The sequence below is a fragment of the Schistocerca gregaria genome, chromosome 4, assembly GCF_023897955.1.
Source record: "Schistocerca gregaria isolate iqSchGreg1 chromosome 4, iqSchGreg1.2, whole genome shotgun sequence".
NCBI classification, from domain to species: Eukaryota; Metazoa; Arthropoda; class Insecta; order Orthoptera; family Acrididae; genus Schistocerca; species Schistocerca gregaria.
In genome coordinates, this window is record NC_064923.1 from 635258537 (window position 1) to 635276205 (window position 17669).

General features: G+C 44.6%; 1 protein-coding gene and 11 non-coding genes across 47 annotated transcripts in view; all 12 read left to right on the plus strand.

The window, feature by feature from the left end:
- Positions 1–17669, plus strand: part of LOC126267255 (MAGUK p55 subfamily member 7) — a 245502-nt gene that overhangs the window by 48570 nt on the left and 179263 nt on the right. The window lies entirely within an intron of this gene.
- Trnas-cga (transfer RNA serine (anticodon CGA)) lies at positions 10773–10847 on the plus strand. Its single transcript has one exon. It is a non-coding gene; the product is annotated as a tRNA-Ser (tRNA).
- On the plus strand, positions 11073–11147 carry Trnas-cga (transfer RNA serine (anticodon CGA)). The gene has a single exon. It is a non-coding gene; the product is annotated as a tRNA-Ser (tRNA).
- Positions 11373–11447, plus strand: Trnas-cga (transfer RNA serine (anticodon CGA)). The gene has a single exon. It is a non-coding gene; the product is annotated as a tRNA-Ser (tRNA).
- On the plus strand, positions 11673–11747 carry Trnas-cga (transfer RNA serine (anticodon CGA)). The gene has a single exon. It is a non-coding gene; the product is annotated as a tRNA-Ser (tRNA).
- On the plus strand, positions 11973–12047 carry Trnas-cga (transfer RNA serine (anticodon CGA)). The gene has a single exon. It is a non-coding gene; the product is annotated as a tRNA-Ser (tRNA).
- Trnas-cga (transfer RNA serine (anticodon CGA)) lies at positions 12273–12347 on the plus strand. The gene has a single exon. It is a non-coding gene; the product is annotated as a tRNA-Ser (tRNA).
- On the plus strand, positions 12573–12647 carry Trnas-cga (transfer RNA serine (anticodon CGA)). The gene has a single exon. It is a non-coding gene; the product is annotated as a tRNA-Ser (tRNA).
- Trnas-cga (transfer RNA serine (anticodon CGA)) lies at positions 13173–13247 on the plus strand. The gene has a single exon. It is a non-coding gene; the product is annotated as a tRNA-Ser (tRNA).
- Positions 13473–13547, plus strand: Trnas-cga (transfer RNA serine (anticodon CGA)). The gene has a single exon. It is a non-coding gene; the product is annotated as a tRNA-Ser (tRNA).
- Positions 13773–13847, plus strand: Trnas-cga (transfer RNA serine (anticodon CGA)). The gene has a single exon. It is a non-coding gene; the product is annotated as a tRNA-Ser (tRNA).
- On the plus strand, positions 14073–14147 carry Trnas-cga (transfer RNA serine (anticodon CGA)). Its single transcript has one exon. It is a non-coding gene; the product is annotated as a tRNA-Ser (tRNA).

A 17669-nucleotide genomic window follows, 5' to 3' on the forward strand; every position in this document is an offset into this window, starting at 1 on the left:
ACAGACGAATGGAAAAGCTGGTAAAAGCTGACCTTGGGGAAGATCAGTTTGGATTCCATAGAAAAGTAGGGACACATGTGGCACTACTGATTCTATGGCTTAGAAGAGAGGTTAAGGAAAGGCATTCTACGTTTATAGTATTTGTAGTCTTAGAGGACGCCTTTGACGGTATTGACTGGAATTCTCTCTTTCGGGCAGGGACAGGGGTAGAATACAGGGAGCGGATCGAGGGGCATGAAAGGTAAGTAGTGGTTGAGAAGGAAGTGAGACAGGGTTTTAGCCTATCTCCAATGTTATTCAGTCTGTATATTGAGCAGCAGTGAAGGAAACAAAAGAAAAATTTGGAGTAGGAATTAAAACCCAGGGACAAGAAACTTTGAGGTTTGCAAATGACATTGTAATTCTGTCAGACACAGTGAAGGAATTGGAAGAGCAGTTGAATGGGAATGGACAGTGTCTTGAAAGAAGCAAAACGAAGATAATGGAATGTAGTCAAATTTAATAAGGTGATGCTGAGGGAATCCATTAGGAAATTAGTCACTTAAAGTAGTAGATGAGGTTTGCTATTTGGTCAGCAAAATTAACAAATGATAGCCAGAATAGAGAGGATATAAAATGTAGACTGGCAATGGCAAGGAAAGCAATTCTGAAGTAGAGACATATGTTAACATCGAGCATAGATTTAAGTATCAAGGAGACTTTTCTGAAAGTATTTGTTTGAAATGGAGCCATGTATGAAAGTGAAACATGGATGATAAACAGTTTAAACAAGAAGAGAATAGAAGTTTTTGAAATGTGGTGCTACAAAATGGTGCTGAAGATTAGATGGGTAGACCATGTAACTAATGAGGAAGTACTGAATAGAATTAGGGAGAAAAGGAATTTGTGGCATAACATAACTAGGACATGTTCTGAGGCATCGAGGGATCACCAACATAGTATAGGAGGGAACTGTGGAGGGTAAAAATTGTAGAGGGAAACCAAGAGATGAATACACTAAGCAGATTAAGAAGGATGTAGGCTGTGGCAGTTCCTCAGAGAGGAAGAGGCTTGCACAGGATAGAGTAGCATGGAGAGCTGCATCAAACTAGTCTACGGACTGAAGATCACAACAACATCTTTTGATATTTGGTGTGATGAATCTTTAATGTTTTCCTGGGGTGAATATGTATGACAAGTTGAGGGAGATCTTGTCAAGCAAAACTGCTTTTCCAGAACCACAGCAAATTAGATTTGATGTTGTTTCTTAGCAAGAAAATTACTGGATGTACCACTTTCAATAAAATTCTGCTTGCCCTTGAGCACTTTACCATGTATGTATTTTGCATCTGATTATTATTATCACTGCATAAAGTTATGACTTTTCATCCTGTTGCAAAAATGGTAGTTAGTGTATGACTATATGCAAAGTAGACGTAGTATACAGTCTGTCCCCCCCCCCTCCCCCCTTCACTCTCTCTCTCTCTCTCTCTCTCTCTCTCTCTCTCTATCTATCTATCTATATATTAAAAACAAAGATTCCAAGACTTACCAAGCGGGAAAGCGCCGGCAGACAGGCACATGAACAAAACACACAAACACACACACAGAATTCCATTTTATATATATATATATATATATATATATATATATATATATATATATATATATATATATATATATAACAGAAAGAAACTTCCACATGGGAAAAATATATTAAAACAAAGATTCCAAGACTTACCAAGCGGGAAAGCGCCGGCAGACAGGCACATGAACAAAACACACAAACACACACACAGAATTACGAGCTTTCGCAACTGGCAGTTGCTTCGTCAGGAAAGAGGGAAGGAGAGGGAAAAATGAAAGGATGTGGGTTTTAAGGGAGAGGGTAAGGAGTCATTCCAATCGCGGGAGCGGAAAGACTTACCTTAGGGGGAAAAAAGGACAGGTGTACACTCGCACACACACACACGCATATCCATCCATACATACACAGACACAAGCAGGGGATTGGAATGACTCCTTACCCTCTCCCTTAAAACCCACATCCTTTCATCTTTCCCTCTCCTTTCCTCTTTCCTGAAGAAGCAACCATCGGTTGCGAAAGCTAGTAATTCTGTGTGTATGTTTGTTTGTTTTGTTCATTGTGCCTGTCTGCCGGCGCTTTCCTGCTTGGTAAGTCTTGGAATCTTTGTTTTTAATATATGGCTGGAAATATCACTTTGTCACGAAGAGAAATGATCCTAATCCTACTCCTAATGATCCGACTCCCCAAGACACTATCCAAATTGAACCCTGCCTGGAACAGTTCCGTCCTCCGTCACAGCGGGACCCACCTCCTCTTCCTCAAAATCACCCTCTCCAAACCTTCCAGGAATTTCTCACTTCCAGCCTTGCCTCTCAATCTTTCTTGAAAAACCTTAATCCTACTCTCAACATCACCACAGCCGAAGCCCAGGCTATCCGTGATCTGGAAGCTGACCAATCCATCATCATTCTTCCGGCTGACAAGGGTTCCACGGCCGTGTTACTTGATCATCGGCAGTATGTGGCTGAGGGACTGCGTCAGCTTTCAGACAACTCTACATACAAAGTTTGCAAAGGGAATCCCATTCCTGATGTCCAGGCAGAGCTTCAAGGAATCCTCAGAACCTTAGGTCCCCTACAAAACCTATCACCTGACTCCATCAACCTCCTGACGCGACCGACACCTCGCACTCCTGCCTTCTACTTACTTCCTAAAATTCACAAACCCAAACATCCCGGCCGCCACATTGTAGCTGGTTACCAAGCCCCCACAGAACGTATCTCTGCCTACGTAGATCAACACCTTCAACCCATTACATGCAGTCTCCCATCCTTCATCAAGGACACCAACCACTTTCTCGAACGCTTGGAATCCTTACCCAATCTGTTACCCCCGGAAACCATCCTTGTTACCATTGATACCACTTCCTTATACACAATTATTCCACACGTCCAGGGCCTCTCTGCGATGGAGCACTTCCTTTCACACCAATCACCTGCCACCCTACCTAAAACCTCTTTCCTCATTACCTTAGCCAGCTTCATCCTGACCCACAACTTCTTCACTTTTTAAGGCCAGACATACCAACAATTAAAGGGAACAGCCATGTGTACCAGGATGGCCCCCTCGTATGCCAACCTATTCATGGGTCGCTTAGAGGAAGCCTTTTTGGTTACCCAGGCCTGCCATCCCAAATTTTGGTACAGATTTATTGACATCTTCATGATCTGGACTCACAGTAAAGAAGAACTTCAGAATTTCCTCTCCAACCTCAACTCCTTTGGTTCCATCAGATTCGCCTGGTCCTACTCCAAAACCCATGTCACTTTTCTTGACGTTGACCTCCATCTGTCCAATGGCCAGCTTCACACGTCTGTCCATATCAAACCCACCTACAAGCAACAGTACCTCCATTACGACAGCAGTCACCCATTCCACATCAAACGGTCCCTTCCGTACAGCCTAGGTCTTCGTGGCAAACGAATCTGCTCCAGTCCGGAATCCTTGAACCATTAAACCATTACACCAACAACCTGAAAACAGCTTTTGCATCCCGCAACTACCCTCCCGACCTGGTACAGAAGCAAATAACCAAAGCCACGTCCTCATCCCCTCAAATCCAGAACCTCCCACAGAAGAACCACAAAAGTGCCCAACTTGTGACAGGATACTTTCCAGGACTGGATCAGACTTGGAATGTGGCTCTCCAGCAGGGATACAACTTCCTCAAATTCTGCCTTGAAATGAGATCCATCCTTCATGAAATCCTCCCCACTCCACCAAGAGTGTCTTTCCGCTGTCCACCTAACCTTTGTAACCTCTTAGTTCCCCTATGAAATCCCCAAACCACTTCCCTACCCTCTGGCTCCTACCCTTGTAACCACCCCCAGTCTAAAACCTGTCCCATACACCCTCCCACCACCACCTACTCCAGTCCTGAAACTCAGAAGGTGTACACAATCAAAGGCAGAGCCACGTGTGAAAGCACCCACGTGATTTACCAACTGACATGCCTACACTGTGAAGCTTTCTATGTGGGAATGACCAGCAACAAACTGTCCATTTGCATGAATGGACTCAGGCAGACAGTGTTTGTTGGTAATGAGTATCACACTGTGGCTAAACATGCCTTGGTGCACGGCCAGCACATCTTGGCACAGTGTTACACCCTCCGAGTTATCTGGATACTTCCCACTAACACCAACCTGTCAGAACTCCGGAGATGGGAACTTGCCCTTCAGTATATCCTCTCTTCTTGATATCCGCCAGGCCTCAACCTCCGCTAATTTCAAGTTGCCGCCGCTCATACCTCACCTGTCTTTCAACAACTTCTTTGCCTCTGTACTTCCGCCTCAACTGACATCTCTGCCTGAACTCTTTGCCTTTACAAATGTCTGCTTGTGTCTTTGTATGTGCGGATGGATATGTGTGTGTGTGCGAGTGCACACCTGTCCTTTTTTCCCCCTAAGGTAAGTCTTTCCGCTCCCGGGATTGGAATGACTCCTTACTCTCTCCCTTAAAACCCACATCCTTTCGTCTTTCCCTCTCCTTCCCTCTTTCCTGAAGAAACAATTGTTGGTTGCGAAAGCTAGAATTTTGTGTGTATGTTTGTGTGTCTATCGACTTGCCAGCGCTTTTGTTTGGTAAATCCCATCATTTTTTTTTTTAGATATATTTTTTTCCCACGTGGAATGTTTCCCTCTATTATATTCATATCATTAATTTGAACCCAACAATAACGTTTGTTATTGTTACTGTTGCATTTTGAAATCTTTTCTGTCGTCTTATTTTCTCTTTCTGTTTTTGCCAGTAGTTTCACTTTGTATTCACCTTCTCCTTGTTACAGTAATCTACTATACAATTTTATTCCGTCTATATATACCCAATAATATGTAATCCACTTCCAAACCATAACCAAAAAATTTTTTCTGCTTTCAACACTACCACTACTATAAAATCAACCGTTTCTAGTTCACTAATAGTTCCTTTCACCTATTAAACAACCTTTTCGGCTAGTTCTAATAACTTTCGCTTTATTTTCATTTCCATTTTTCCCATATCACTGATCATTTTTAGCCGCTTCCACAGGTTTTAACATCATTATTTCTTCGTCAGATAATTTTTATCCTCATTTTCTTAATCTGCCACCACAAAACCACTCCTTTTACTACATATACACGCAGTTTTTTCGAAATTTTCCCTAATTTCTCCATCCTTTAACGTGTTTTGGCGCTAACACAACCACCTAACCTTTATGCACATTGTTGTCTACCAACCGAAGTTCAACACAGGATCAACATAGCCCAGCTTTAACCAACACTTTTTTGCCGTTTTCACACCAGGTCTCCAGTTGCTTTCTAGTTCACCTTTATCTCTCCCCATATATTTTTATTTTCATTTTCATTTCAGCCTCATGTTCCACTTTCTAATACCATGTCACCCTCACAACACCCCCACAACGACCCCATTAAGTTTTATTTACATTCCCTCCGCAAACATGCCTTCGTCCTAGCCAGATTACGCTCTCATATTTTATTTTCTCAGGCTTGTCTGACATTTGGTATTTCCCCCAAAGGCCTCACACTTAAAAGTTCCCATCTCTGGCTGCAGCCCTTCTTTCCATCAGTCCCTACACCAGTTCCAAATTGAACAGTCCATTGCCCTCACTCACCTAATCCTTCACCTACACATCAACTCAGCCAATGAACACACCCGTCAACTCCTATCCTGAATAAAAGTCCTCAATCTTTCCTCTCCCACATCCACACCAGCTGTTCAGAGCATCGTCCTACAGGTCAATCGCAAATTAGAACAGCATGCCACCCTCCACCTCAAAAAACTATCCAATCTCCTGGTTTCCCATCTCCGGAAAGGCAACTCACTCACCCTTCACAACCTTTCCAGCAAACCTCAACCTCCTCTCATTGCACACAAACCCAGTCTCTCCCATCTACTCAATGTCCCACTTCCAGCTCCACTCCCTCCAAAACCTTAAAATTCCAATCAACACAATCTGGAACCACAAAACCCTAATTCAGTAGTTAACCTTACCTCCAAACCTCTCTCCCAATCCGAAACCTCTGTCCTATCCAAAGGCCTCACCTTCAGCCCCACTCCCAGATTCAACCAAACAGCCCTCGTCAAAGATTTACTATCCTACACTCGTACTCTCTACTGGAAATATCACTTTGCCATGAAGATAAATGATCCTAATCCTACTCCTAATGATTCGACTCCCCAAGACACTATCCAAATTGAACCCTGCCTGGAACAGTTCCATCCTCCGTCACAGCGGGACACACCTCCTTTTCCTCAAAATCACCCTCTACAAACCTTCCAGGAATTTATGACTTCCAGCCTTGCCTCTCAATCCTTCTTAAAAAACCTTAATCCTACTCCCAACATCACCACTGCTGAAGACCAAGCTGTCCGTGATCTGAAGGCTGACCGATCCATCGTCATTCTACCGGCTGACAAGGGTTCCACGACCGTGGTACTTGATCGTCTGGAGTATGTGGCTGAGGGACTGCGTCAGCTTTCAGACAACTCTACATACAAAGTTTGCAAAGGTAATCCCATTCCTGATGTCCAGGCAGAGCTTCAAGGAATCCTCAGAACCTTAAGTCCCCTTCGAAACCTATCACCTGACTCCATCAACCTCCTGACACGACCGACACCTCGCACTCCTGCCTTCTACCTACTTCCTAAAATTCACAAACCCAAACATCCCGGCCGCCACATTGTAGCTGGTTACCAAGCCCCCACAGAACGTATCTCTGCCTACGTAGATCAACACCTTCAACCCATTACATGCAGTCTCCCATCCTTCATCAAGGACACCAACCACTTTCTCGAACGCTTGGAATCCTTACCCAATCTGTTACCCCCGGAAACCATCCTTGTTACCATTGATACCACTTCCTTATACACAAATATTCCGCACGTCCAGGGCCTCTCTGCGATGGAGCACTTCCTTTCACACCAATCACCTGCCACCCTACCTAAAACCTCTTTCCTCATTACCTTAGCCAGCTTCATCCTGACCCACAACTTCTTCACTTTTTAAGGCCAGACATACCAACAATTAAAGGGAACAGCCATGTGTACCAGGATGGCCCCCTCGTACGCCAACCTATTCATGGGTTGCTTAGAGGAAGCCTTCTTGGTTACCCAGGCCTGCCAACCCAAATTTTGGTACAGATTTATTGACATCTTCATGATCTGGACTCACAGTAAAGAAGAACTTCAGAATTTCCTCTCCTACCTCAACTCCTTTGGTTCCATCAGATTCGCCTGGTCCTACTCCAAAACCCATGTCACTTTCCTTGACGTTGACCTCCATCTGTCCAATGGCCAGCTTCACACGTCTGTCCATATCAAACCCACCAACAAGCAACAGTACCTCCATTACGACAGCAGTCACCCATTCCACATCAAACGGTCCCTTCCGTACAGCCTAGGTCTTCGTGGCAAACGAATCTGCTCCAGTCCGGAATCCTTGAACCATTAAACCATTACACCAACAACCTGAAAACAGCATTTGCATCCCGCAACTACCCTCCCGACCTGGTACAGAAGCAAATAACCAAAGCCACGTCCTCATCCCCTCAAACCCAGAACCTCCCACAGAAGAACCACAAAAGTGCCCAACTTGTGACAGGATACTTTCCAGGACTGGATCAGACTTGGAATGTGGCTCTCCAGCAGGGATACAACTTCCTCAAATTCTGCCTTGAAATGAGATCCATCCTTCATGAAATCCTCCCCACTCCACCAAGAGTGTCTTTCCGCTGTCCACCTAAACTTTGTAACCTCTTAGTTCCCCTATGAAATCCCCAAACCACTTCCCTACCCTCTGGCTCCTACCCTTGTAACCACCCCCAGTCTAAAACCTGTCCCATACACCCTCCCACCACCACCTACTCCAGTCCTGAAACCCAGAAGGTGTACACAATCAAAGGCAGAGCCATGTGTGAAAGCACCCACGTGATTTACCAACTGACCTGCCTACACTGTGAAGCTTTCTATGTGGGAATGACCAGCAACAAACTGTCAATTTGCATGAATGGACTCAGGCAGACAGTGTTTGTTGGTAATGAGTATCACCCTGTGGCTAAACATGCCTTGGTGCACGGCCAGCACATCTTGGCACAGTGTTACACCATCCGAGTTATCTGGATACTTCCCACTAACACCAACCTGTCAGAACTCCGGAGATGGGAACTTGCCCTTCAGTATATCCTCTCTTCTTGATATCCGCCAGGCCTCAACCTCCGCTAATTTCAAGTTGCCACCGCTCATACCTCACCTGTCTTTCAACAACTTCTTTGCCTCTGTACTTCCACCTCGATGGACGTCTCTGCCCGAACTCTTTGCCTTTACAAATGTCTGCTTGTGTCTTTGTATGTGCGGATGGATATGTGTGTGTGTACGAGTGTACACCTGTCCTTTTTTCCCCCCTAAGGTAAGTCTTTCTGCTTCCGGGATTGGAATGACTCCTTACTCTCTCCCTTAAAACCCACATCCTTTTGTCTTTCCCTCTCTCCTGAGGAAGCAACCACTGGTTGCGAAAGCTAGAAATTGTGTGTGTGTTTGTGTTATTTTATTGTTCCTGTGTACCGGCGCTTTCCCGCTTGGTAAGTCTTGGAATCTTTGTTTTTAATATATATATATATATATATATATATATATAGCATTCCACATGGGAAAAATATATCTAAAAACAAAGATGATGTGACTTACCAAACAAAAGTGCTGGCAGGTCGATAGACACACAAACAAACACAAACATTCACACAAAATTCAAGCTTTCACAACCAACGGTTGCTTCTTCAGGAAAGGGGGAAGGAGAGGGAAAGACGAAAGGATGTGGGTTTTAAGGGAGAGGGTAAGGAGTCATTCCAATCCCGGGAGTGAAAAGAAAGCAGAAAGACTTACCTTAAGGGGAAGAAATGACAGGTATACACTCGCACGCGTGCACACACACACACACACACACACACACACACACACACACACACATACACACACACAAGCAGACATTTTCTACGATGCGCATAAAGGTTAGGTGGTTGTGTTGCTGCCAAAACACGTTAAAGGGTGGAGAAATTCGGGAGAATTTCGAAAAAACTACATGTAAATGTATTAAAAGGAGTGGTTTTGTGGTGGCAGATTATGAAAATGAGGATAACAATTGTCTGATGAAGAAAGAATGATGTTGAAACCGGTGGGAAGTGGCTAAAAATGATCAGTTATGTGGCAAAAACGGAAATGAAAATAAAGCGAAAGTTACTAGAACTAGCCGAAATGGTTGTTTAATAGGTGAAAGGAACTGTTTGTGAACTAGAAACGGTGGATTTTATAGCAGCGGTAGTGTTGAAAGCGGAAAAAAATTTTTTGCTTATGGTTTGGAAATGGGTTACGTATTATTGAGTATATATAGGTGGAATAAAATTGTATAGTAGATTATGGTAAAAAGGAGAAGGTGAATACAAAGTGAAACTACTGGCAAAAACAGAAAGAGAAAATAAGACGACAGAAAAGATTTCGAAATACAACAGTGACAATAACAAACGTAATTGTTGTGTTCAAATTAATGATGAATATCATAGAGGGAAACATTCCACGTGGGAAAAATATATCTAAAAACAAAGATGATGTGACTTACCAAACAGAAGCGCTGGCAGGTCGATAAATACACAAACAAACACAAACATACACACAAAATCCAAGATTTCGCAACCAACGGTTGCTTCTTCAGGAAAGAGGGAAGGAGAGGGAAAGACGAAAGGATGTGGGTTTTAAGGGAGAGGGTAAGGAGTCATTCCAATTCCGGGAGCGAAAAGAAAGCGGAAAGACTTACCTTAAGGGTAAGGCACACACACACATATCCATCCGCACGTACACAGACACAAGCAGACATTTGTCTTCTGTTTGAGGGAAACATTCCACGTGGGAAAAATATATCTAAACACAAAGAAGATGTGACTTACCAAACGAAAGTGCTGGTAGGTTGATAGACACACAAACATGCACATAAAATTCTAGCTTTTGCAACCAACAGTTGCTTCATCAGAAAAGAGGGAAGGAGAGGGAAAGACGAAAGGATGTGGGTTTTGAAGGGAGAGGGTAAGGAGTCATTCGAATCCCAGGAACGGAAAGACTTACCTTAGTGGGAAAAAAGGACAGGTATACACTCGCATACACACACATATCCATCCGCACATACACAGACACAAGCAGACATGTCTGTGTATGTGCGGATGGATATTTGTGTCTGTGCAAGATTCGAACTCGGGACCTTTGCCTTTCGCGGGCAAGTGCTCTACCAACTGAGCTACCGAAGCACGACTCACGCCCGGTACTCACAGCTTTATTTCTGCCAGTATCCGCCTCCTACCTTCCAAACTTTACAGAAGCTCTCCTGCGAACCTTGCAGAACTAGCACTCCTGAAAGAAAGGATATAGCGGAGACATGGCAGTTGGTAGAGCACTTGCCCGCGAAAGGCAAAGGTCCCGAGTTCGAGTCTCGGTCGGGCACACAGTTTTAATCTGCTAGGAAGTTTCATATCAGTGCACACTCCGCTGCAGAGTGAAAATCTCATTCTGGAAACATCCCCCAGGCTGTGGCTAAGCCATGTCTCCGCTATATCCTTTCTTTCAGGAGTGCTAGTTCTGCAAGGTTCGCAGGAGAGCTTCTGTAAAGTTTGGAAGGTAGGAGGTGGATACCGGCAGAAGTAAAGCTGTGAGTACCGGGCGTGAGTCGTGCTTCGGTAGCTCAGTTGGTAGAGCACTTGCCCGCGAAAGGCAAAGGTCCCGAGTTCGAGTCTCGGTCGGGCACACAGTTTTAATCTGCCAGGAAGTTTCATATCAGCCCACACTCCGCTGCAGAGTGAAAATCTCATTCTGGAAACATCCCCCAGGCTGTGGCTAAGCCATGTCTCCGCTATATCCTTTCTTTCAGGAGTGCTAGTTCTGCAAGGTTCGCAGGAGAGCTTCTGTAAAGTTTGGAAGGTAGGAGGCGGATACTGGCAGAAGTAAAGCTGTGAGTACCGGGCGTGAGTCGTGCTTCGGTAGCTCAGTTGGTAGAGCACTTGCCCGCGAAAGGCAAAGGTCCCGAGTTCGAGTCTCGGTCGGGCACACAGTTTTAATCTGCCAGGAAGTTTCATATCAGCGCACACTTCGCTGCAGAGTGAAAATCTCATTCTGGAAACATCCCCCAGGCTGTGGCTAAGCCATGTCTCCGCTATATCCTTTCTTTCAGGAGTGCTAGTTCTGCAATGTTCGCAGGAGAGCTTCTGTAAAGTTTGGAAGGTAGGAGGCGGATACTGGCAGAAGTAAAGCTGTGAGTACCGGGCGTGAGTCGTGCTTCGGTAGCTCAGTTGGTAGAGCACTTGCCCGCGAAAGGCAAAGGTCCCGAGTTCGAGTCTCGGTCGGGCACACAGTTTTAATCTGCCAGGAAGTTTCATATCAGCGCACACTCCGCTGCAGAGTGAAAATCTCATTCTGGAAACATCCCCCAGGCTGTGGCTAAGCCATGTCTCCGCTATATCCTTTCTTTCAGGAGTGCTAGTTCTGCAAGGTTCGCAGGAGAGCTTCTGTAAAGTTTGGAAGGTAGGAGGCGGATACTGGCAGAAGTAAAGCTGTGAGTACTGGGCGTGAGTCGTGCTTCGGTAGCTCAGTTGGTAGAGCACTTGCCCGCGAAAGGCAAAGGTCCCGAGTTCGAGTCTCGGTCGGGCACACAGTTTTAATCTGCCAGGAAGTTTCATATCAGCGCACACTCCGCTGCAGAGTGAAAATCTCATTCTGGAAACATCCCCCAGGCTGTGGCTAAGCCATGTCTCCGCTATATCCTTTCTTTCAGGAGTGCTAGTTCTGCAAGGTTCGCAGGAGAGCTTCTGTAAAGTTTGGAAGGTAGGAGGCGGATACTGGCAGAAGTAAAGCTGTGAGTACCGGGCGTGAGTCGTGCTTCGGTAGCTCAGTTGGTAGAGCACTTGCCCGCGAAAGGCAAAGGTCCCGAGTTCGAGTCTCGGTCGGGCACACAGTTTTAATCTGCCAGGAAGTTTCATATCAGCGCACACTCCGCTGCAGAGTGAAAATCTCATTCTGGAAACATCCCCCAGGCTGTGGCTAAGCCATGTCTCCGCTATATCCTTTCTTTCAGGAGTGCTAGTTCTGCAAGGTTCGCAGGAGAGCTTCTGTAAAGGTTGGAAGGTAGGAGGCGGATACTGGCAGAAGTAAAGCTGTGAGTACCGGGCGTGAGTCGTGCTTCGGTAGCTCAGTTGGTAGAGCACTTGCCCGCGAAAGGCAAAGGTCCCGAGTTCGAGTCTCGGTCGGGCACACAGTTTTAATCTGCCAGGAAGTTTCATATCAGCGCACACTCCGCTGCAGAGTGAAAATCTCATTCTGGAAACATCCCCCAGGCTGTGGCTAAGCCATGTCTCCGCTATATCCTTTCTTTCAGGAGTGCTAGTTCTGCAAGGTTCGCAGGAGAGCTTCTGTAAAGTTTGGAAGGTAGGAGGCGGATACTGGCAGAAGTAAAGCTGTGAGTACCGGGCGTGAGTCGTGCTTCGGTAGCTCAGTTGGTAGAGCACTTGCCCGCGAAAGGCAAAGGTCCCGAGTTCGAGTCTCGGTCGGGCACACAGTTTTAATCTGCCAGGAAGTTTCATATCAGCGCACACTCCGCTGCAGAGTGAAAATCTCATTCTGGAAACATCCCCCAGGCTGTGGCTAAGCCATGTCTCCGCTATATCCTTTCTTTCAGGAGTGCTAGTTCTGCATGGTTCGCAGGAGAGCTTCTGTAAAGTTTGGAAGGTAGGAGGCGGATACTGGCAGAAGTAAAGCTGTGAGTACCGGGCGTGAGTCGTGCTTCGGTAGCTCAGTTGGTAGAGCACTTGCCCGCGAAAGGCAAAGGTCCCGAGTTCGAGTTTCAGTCGGGCACACAGTTTTAATCTGCCAGGAAGTTTCATATCAGCGCACACTCCGCTGCAGAGTGAAAATCTCATTCTGGAAACATCCCCCAGGCTGTGGCTAAGCCATGTCTCCGCTACATCCTTTCTTTCAGGAGTGCTAGTTCTGCAAGGTTCGCAGGAGAGCTTCTGTAAAGTTTGGAAGGTAGGAGGCGGATACTGGCAGAAGTAAAGCTGTGAGTACTGGGCGTGAGTCGTGCTTCGGTAGCTCAGTTGGTAGAGCACTTGCCCGCGAAAGGCAAAGGTCCCGAGTTCGAGTCTCGGTCGGGCACACAGTTTTAATCTGCCAGGAAGTTTCATATCAGCGCACACTCCGCTGCAGAGTGAAAATCTCATTCTGGAAACATCCCCCAGGCTGTGGCTAAGCCATGTCTCCGCTATATCCTTTCTTTCAGGAGTGCTAGTTCTGCATGGTTCGCAGGAGAGCTTCTGTAAAGTTTGGAAGGTAGGAGGCGGATACTGGCAGAAGTAAAGCTGTGAGTACCGGGCGTGAGTCGTGCTTCGGTAGCTCAGTTGGTAGAGCACTTGCCCGCGAAAGGCAAAGGTCCCGAGTTCGAGTCTCGGTCGGGCACACAGTTTTAATCTGCCAGGAAGTTTCATATCAGCGCACACTCCGCTGCAGAGTGAAAATCTCATTCTGGAAACATCCCCCAGGCTGTGGCTAAGCCATGTCTCCGCTATATCCTTTCTTTCAGGAGTGCTAGTTCTGCAAGGTTCGCAGGAGAGCTTCTGTAAAGGTTGGAAGGTAGGAGGCGGATACTGGCAGAAGTAAAGCTGTGAGTACCGGGCGTGAGTCGTGCTTCGGTAGCTCAGTTGGTAGAGCACTTGCCCGCGAAAGGCAAAGGTCCCGAGTTCGAGTCTCGGTCGGGCACACAGTTTTAATCTGCCAGGAAGTTTCATATCAGCGCACACTCCGCTGCAGAGTGAAAATCTCATTCTGGAAACATCCCCCAGGCTGTGGCTAAGCCATGTCTCCGCTATATCCTTTCTTTCAGGAGTGCTAGTTCTGCAAGGTTCGCAGGAGAGCTTCTGTAAAGTTTGGAAGGTAGGAGGCGGATACTGGCAGAAGTAAAGCTGTGAGTACCGGGCGTGAGTTGTGCTTCGGTAGCTCAGTTGGTAGAGCACTTGCCCGCGAAAGGCAAAGGTCCCGAGTTCGAGTCTCGGTCGGGCACACAGTTTTAATCCGCCAGGAAGTTTCATATCAGCGCACACGCCGCTGCAGAGTGAAAATCTCATTCTGGAAACATCCCCCAGGCTGTGGCTAAGCCATGTCTCCGCTATATCCTTTCTTTCAGGAGTGCTAGTTCTGCAAGGTTCGCAGGAGAGCTTCTGTAAAGTTTGGAAGGTAGGAGGCGGATACTGGCAGAAGTAAAGCTGTGAGTACCGGGCGTGAGTCGTGCTTCGGTAGCAACCTTATTCGCATCACTAATGTGCTATGCATTGTGAACCTGTACGGTTTCAAGTGTAAATGTCTATACAGAACTATCCAAACTATCTTTTGTGGAATGTCAGTCTCGCGAGACTCACATCATGTTGATTTTTATGGACTGTGGGAAAAGCTCTCTCTGACCTGTTCAGCATAACATGTGGGTGACCCAGTGATTTGTCATGCCACAGTGAAAGTTCTTGTGCAAAGAGTAAATTGTAAGCCTGCTTGGAGGTTCTTTCTTGAGTACATTTGATGTGAAATTTATGCGTAACACTGTTGCAGAGCTCGTTTTGTGAAACCAAAACACACAGCGAGCATGGTCTGCACTAGTGAAAGCAGTGATATTAACTGTTCACCATGCTAATGCTCCTGGTGGCAGAATGGGGTACTGATGCACTATTTGAATCAAAGATGAGGTGGTTTGCTACAAAATGATACATCTACTGATTCTTTAAGTTATCTCAATAAATTGCTATATCTTCCCAGAGTTGTAACAGGGTGTATACGACCCAGGAAATCCGAGAAAAACCCGGGAATTTTTTCATCGGGGAGAAAACCGGGAAAAATGTGGGAATTTTTGTTTTAGCTTTTAGTTAAATTTTTGTAATTTTGACTGGTAAAAATTTGTTCTCTGGCGAAGAATGTTACTGTATCCTCCTACTGGAGAATGATACTTCAGCAATAAAATATAAATGAGAGGAAAAAGATGAAAGTGTAGTGGCAAAGGAAATGCGCAATTGACAACAACAAAACACCGTGCACCCACAAGCGTCTGCAAACAGCAAAAATGTGTCAAAAGCCTTAGGGTGAAGACTATGTAATACCTCATAACAATAAACTGTTTTCTATGAGGGTGACGTCACAACTGTTTACATTAGGTTGGTTTGACCAGTTGCCAGCGGACTCATGCGCATGCACAGTTGACTTGTGTATGAGCAGTACCTTCTCCCACTTCCCGCTACTAGATAGTGTGCCATTAGTTGTATCGGTAGTAGCAGCAAGCAGCCAGATGCTAACGAGAAAAATTTGGCTTTATTACCCTTTCTGCTAAGGCAATCAATTTATTTGAAATGAAGTGTTGCATTCCACAGTACTGGCTAGCTCCAACTGTTCGCTGAATTTCAAGTGCATGTTTTCATATTCTGCAGTGTATGGCACAATGCCATAATAAAGAACCAAGTATGAGATAGTACAGTACTGGTACTCCAATAACATTTACATCCCAAAAACCACACTGAAAAGCTTAATATCAGATGGGACCTACTTCATTGTGAATCTGGAAAAAACCAATGTGCACTTCAAGCCGAATTTTGCATTTTAGTATAGTTTCTGAAATTCTGATGCTTTTTGAGGATCGTCAGATGTTGTTTCTTTTATGGCGTAATGTAAACTCTCTTAGTGCTTTATACATACGGGCTTCCTACACCACTGCAGCTGCCCACACACAATAATGCATATTCTGGCGCATTCTGGCAACTGCTAAATCAAACCTATTTCTAACAGTCTTGGGATAGTATTGCGAACGGTGGTTCGAAAAGCGTTACTTTCAAAGTAAATTTCTTTTTACACAAGTTGAATTATGTTATGTGTGAGAAAGTGGGACGAATTTCTTAAGTCACAGAGTGTCTAAAACTGAACACTTTGAGGAACAGCTACTTACAAGAAATTCGAGCCCAGAAGACCAAACATTTAAGACATTATTTTAAACTGACTGGCATATTTGTGTGATGTGTCTTAAAGGATAACACACACAAAAAAAGATCAATGTTACTTGTGAAAACTTAGCTTCTCTTGTAACTTAGTAATCTTCGAGACCAATATTACCTGTGAAAGCTTAGCTTTTCTTATAGGTATAGTATGTATAGTAATGTAAACTATCAAATTTTCCCCTTTGTGCGTTTGCTCTACGTAACAGTGATCTTGCTATTGGCTGACTATAACATGTGTCCTATGCTCTGAATATCTGCTGTCATCGGCGGGCGAGATCACGTGACAAGAGATATGACTAGCTTACAAAAGGACATCACAATCTCGATTTCAACACTCCGGAAACTAACGTGCTGTGTCTGGTGTAATTCAAATTTATACTTTCATGATAGAAAAACATGCAGCATATATGTTGCTGCACAGCAAAGGTCTTTCCAAAATGTATCTCCTTTTTTTCATCAAAAGTCCTCAAAACTTTTCTCTCCCATAATTTTTTTCCGGGAAGTTATATGCCAGTGTATAAAACATTAACCATTCAAAAGATTGATAAGTTTTACAGTTCCAAAGGAAAAATCTACAGAAAACCTACTGTCACTTAGTACCAAAAAAGTGTATTTTCACCTGGGAAAAAGTATATTTTTTAAGCAGGATATCCGGGAATAGCCTGGGAATTTTATTTCCTTGTCCACTTACACATCCTGTGTAAAGTCATTTTGGACTTACGTTTGATGTGAAATTTACCAAACGGTGTTGCAGTGTTCGCCTCATGAAACCAAAATGCACAGTGAGCACACTCTGCACCAATGAAAATAGTCATATTGACTGTTCACTAAGCTGGTGCTCCTGGTGGAGGAATGGGGGTACTGATGCACTATTTGAATCAAACATGAGGTTGTTTACGACAAAGCAACACATATACTGTTCTGTAAAGTTTCTCAATAAATTTCTGTATCATTCCAAAGTTGTAAAATCATTTTTGGCTCACGCTGTATTTTACCCCCATTTCCTACACCTTATACTTACCTTTCTGAACATTTTCAACACTTTGCATGATATTATGTAATTAAATGCTTTATCTAGGTTGTCAGATCTTATGAAAGTGTTCTGATTTTATCTTACGTCTTGCTTTCATTGACACGCACAATGTCAGAATCGCCTCTCTTCTGGCTTTAGCTTTGTAAAGCCAAATGATTGTCGTCTTAACAGATCCTCAATTTTCTTTTCCAGTATACTATCTCATCAGCAACTTGGAAGCATAAGCTGTCAAGTTGATTTTGCATTATTTCTTGTATTTAACTGCCCTTTCTATCTTTGGGATTGTAAGGGTGATATTCTAAGACCAATGACATGTATCTAGTCACATAGATTCTACTTACTAACTTGAATAATCAACTGTTTGCAACTTTTCCAATGATTTGACAAATTCTGAAGGAGTATTATCTATTTCTTCTGCCTAGTTTGGTCGTAAGTCTTACAAAGCTGTGTGAAACTCTCTCCCAACACAGGATCCCTTCTGTCTTCCAAATCATCACTGATTACGTCTTCTGTCATATCAGCA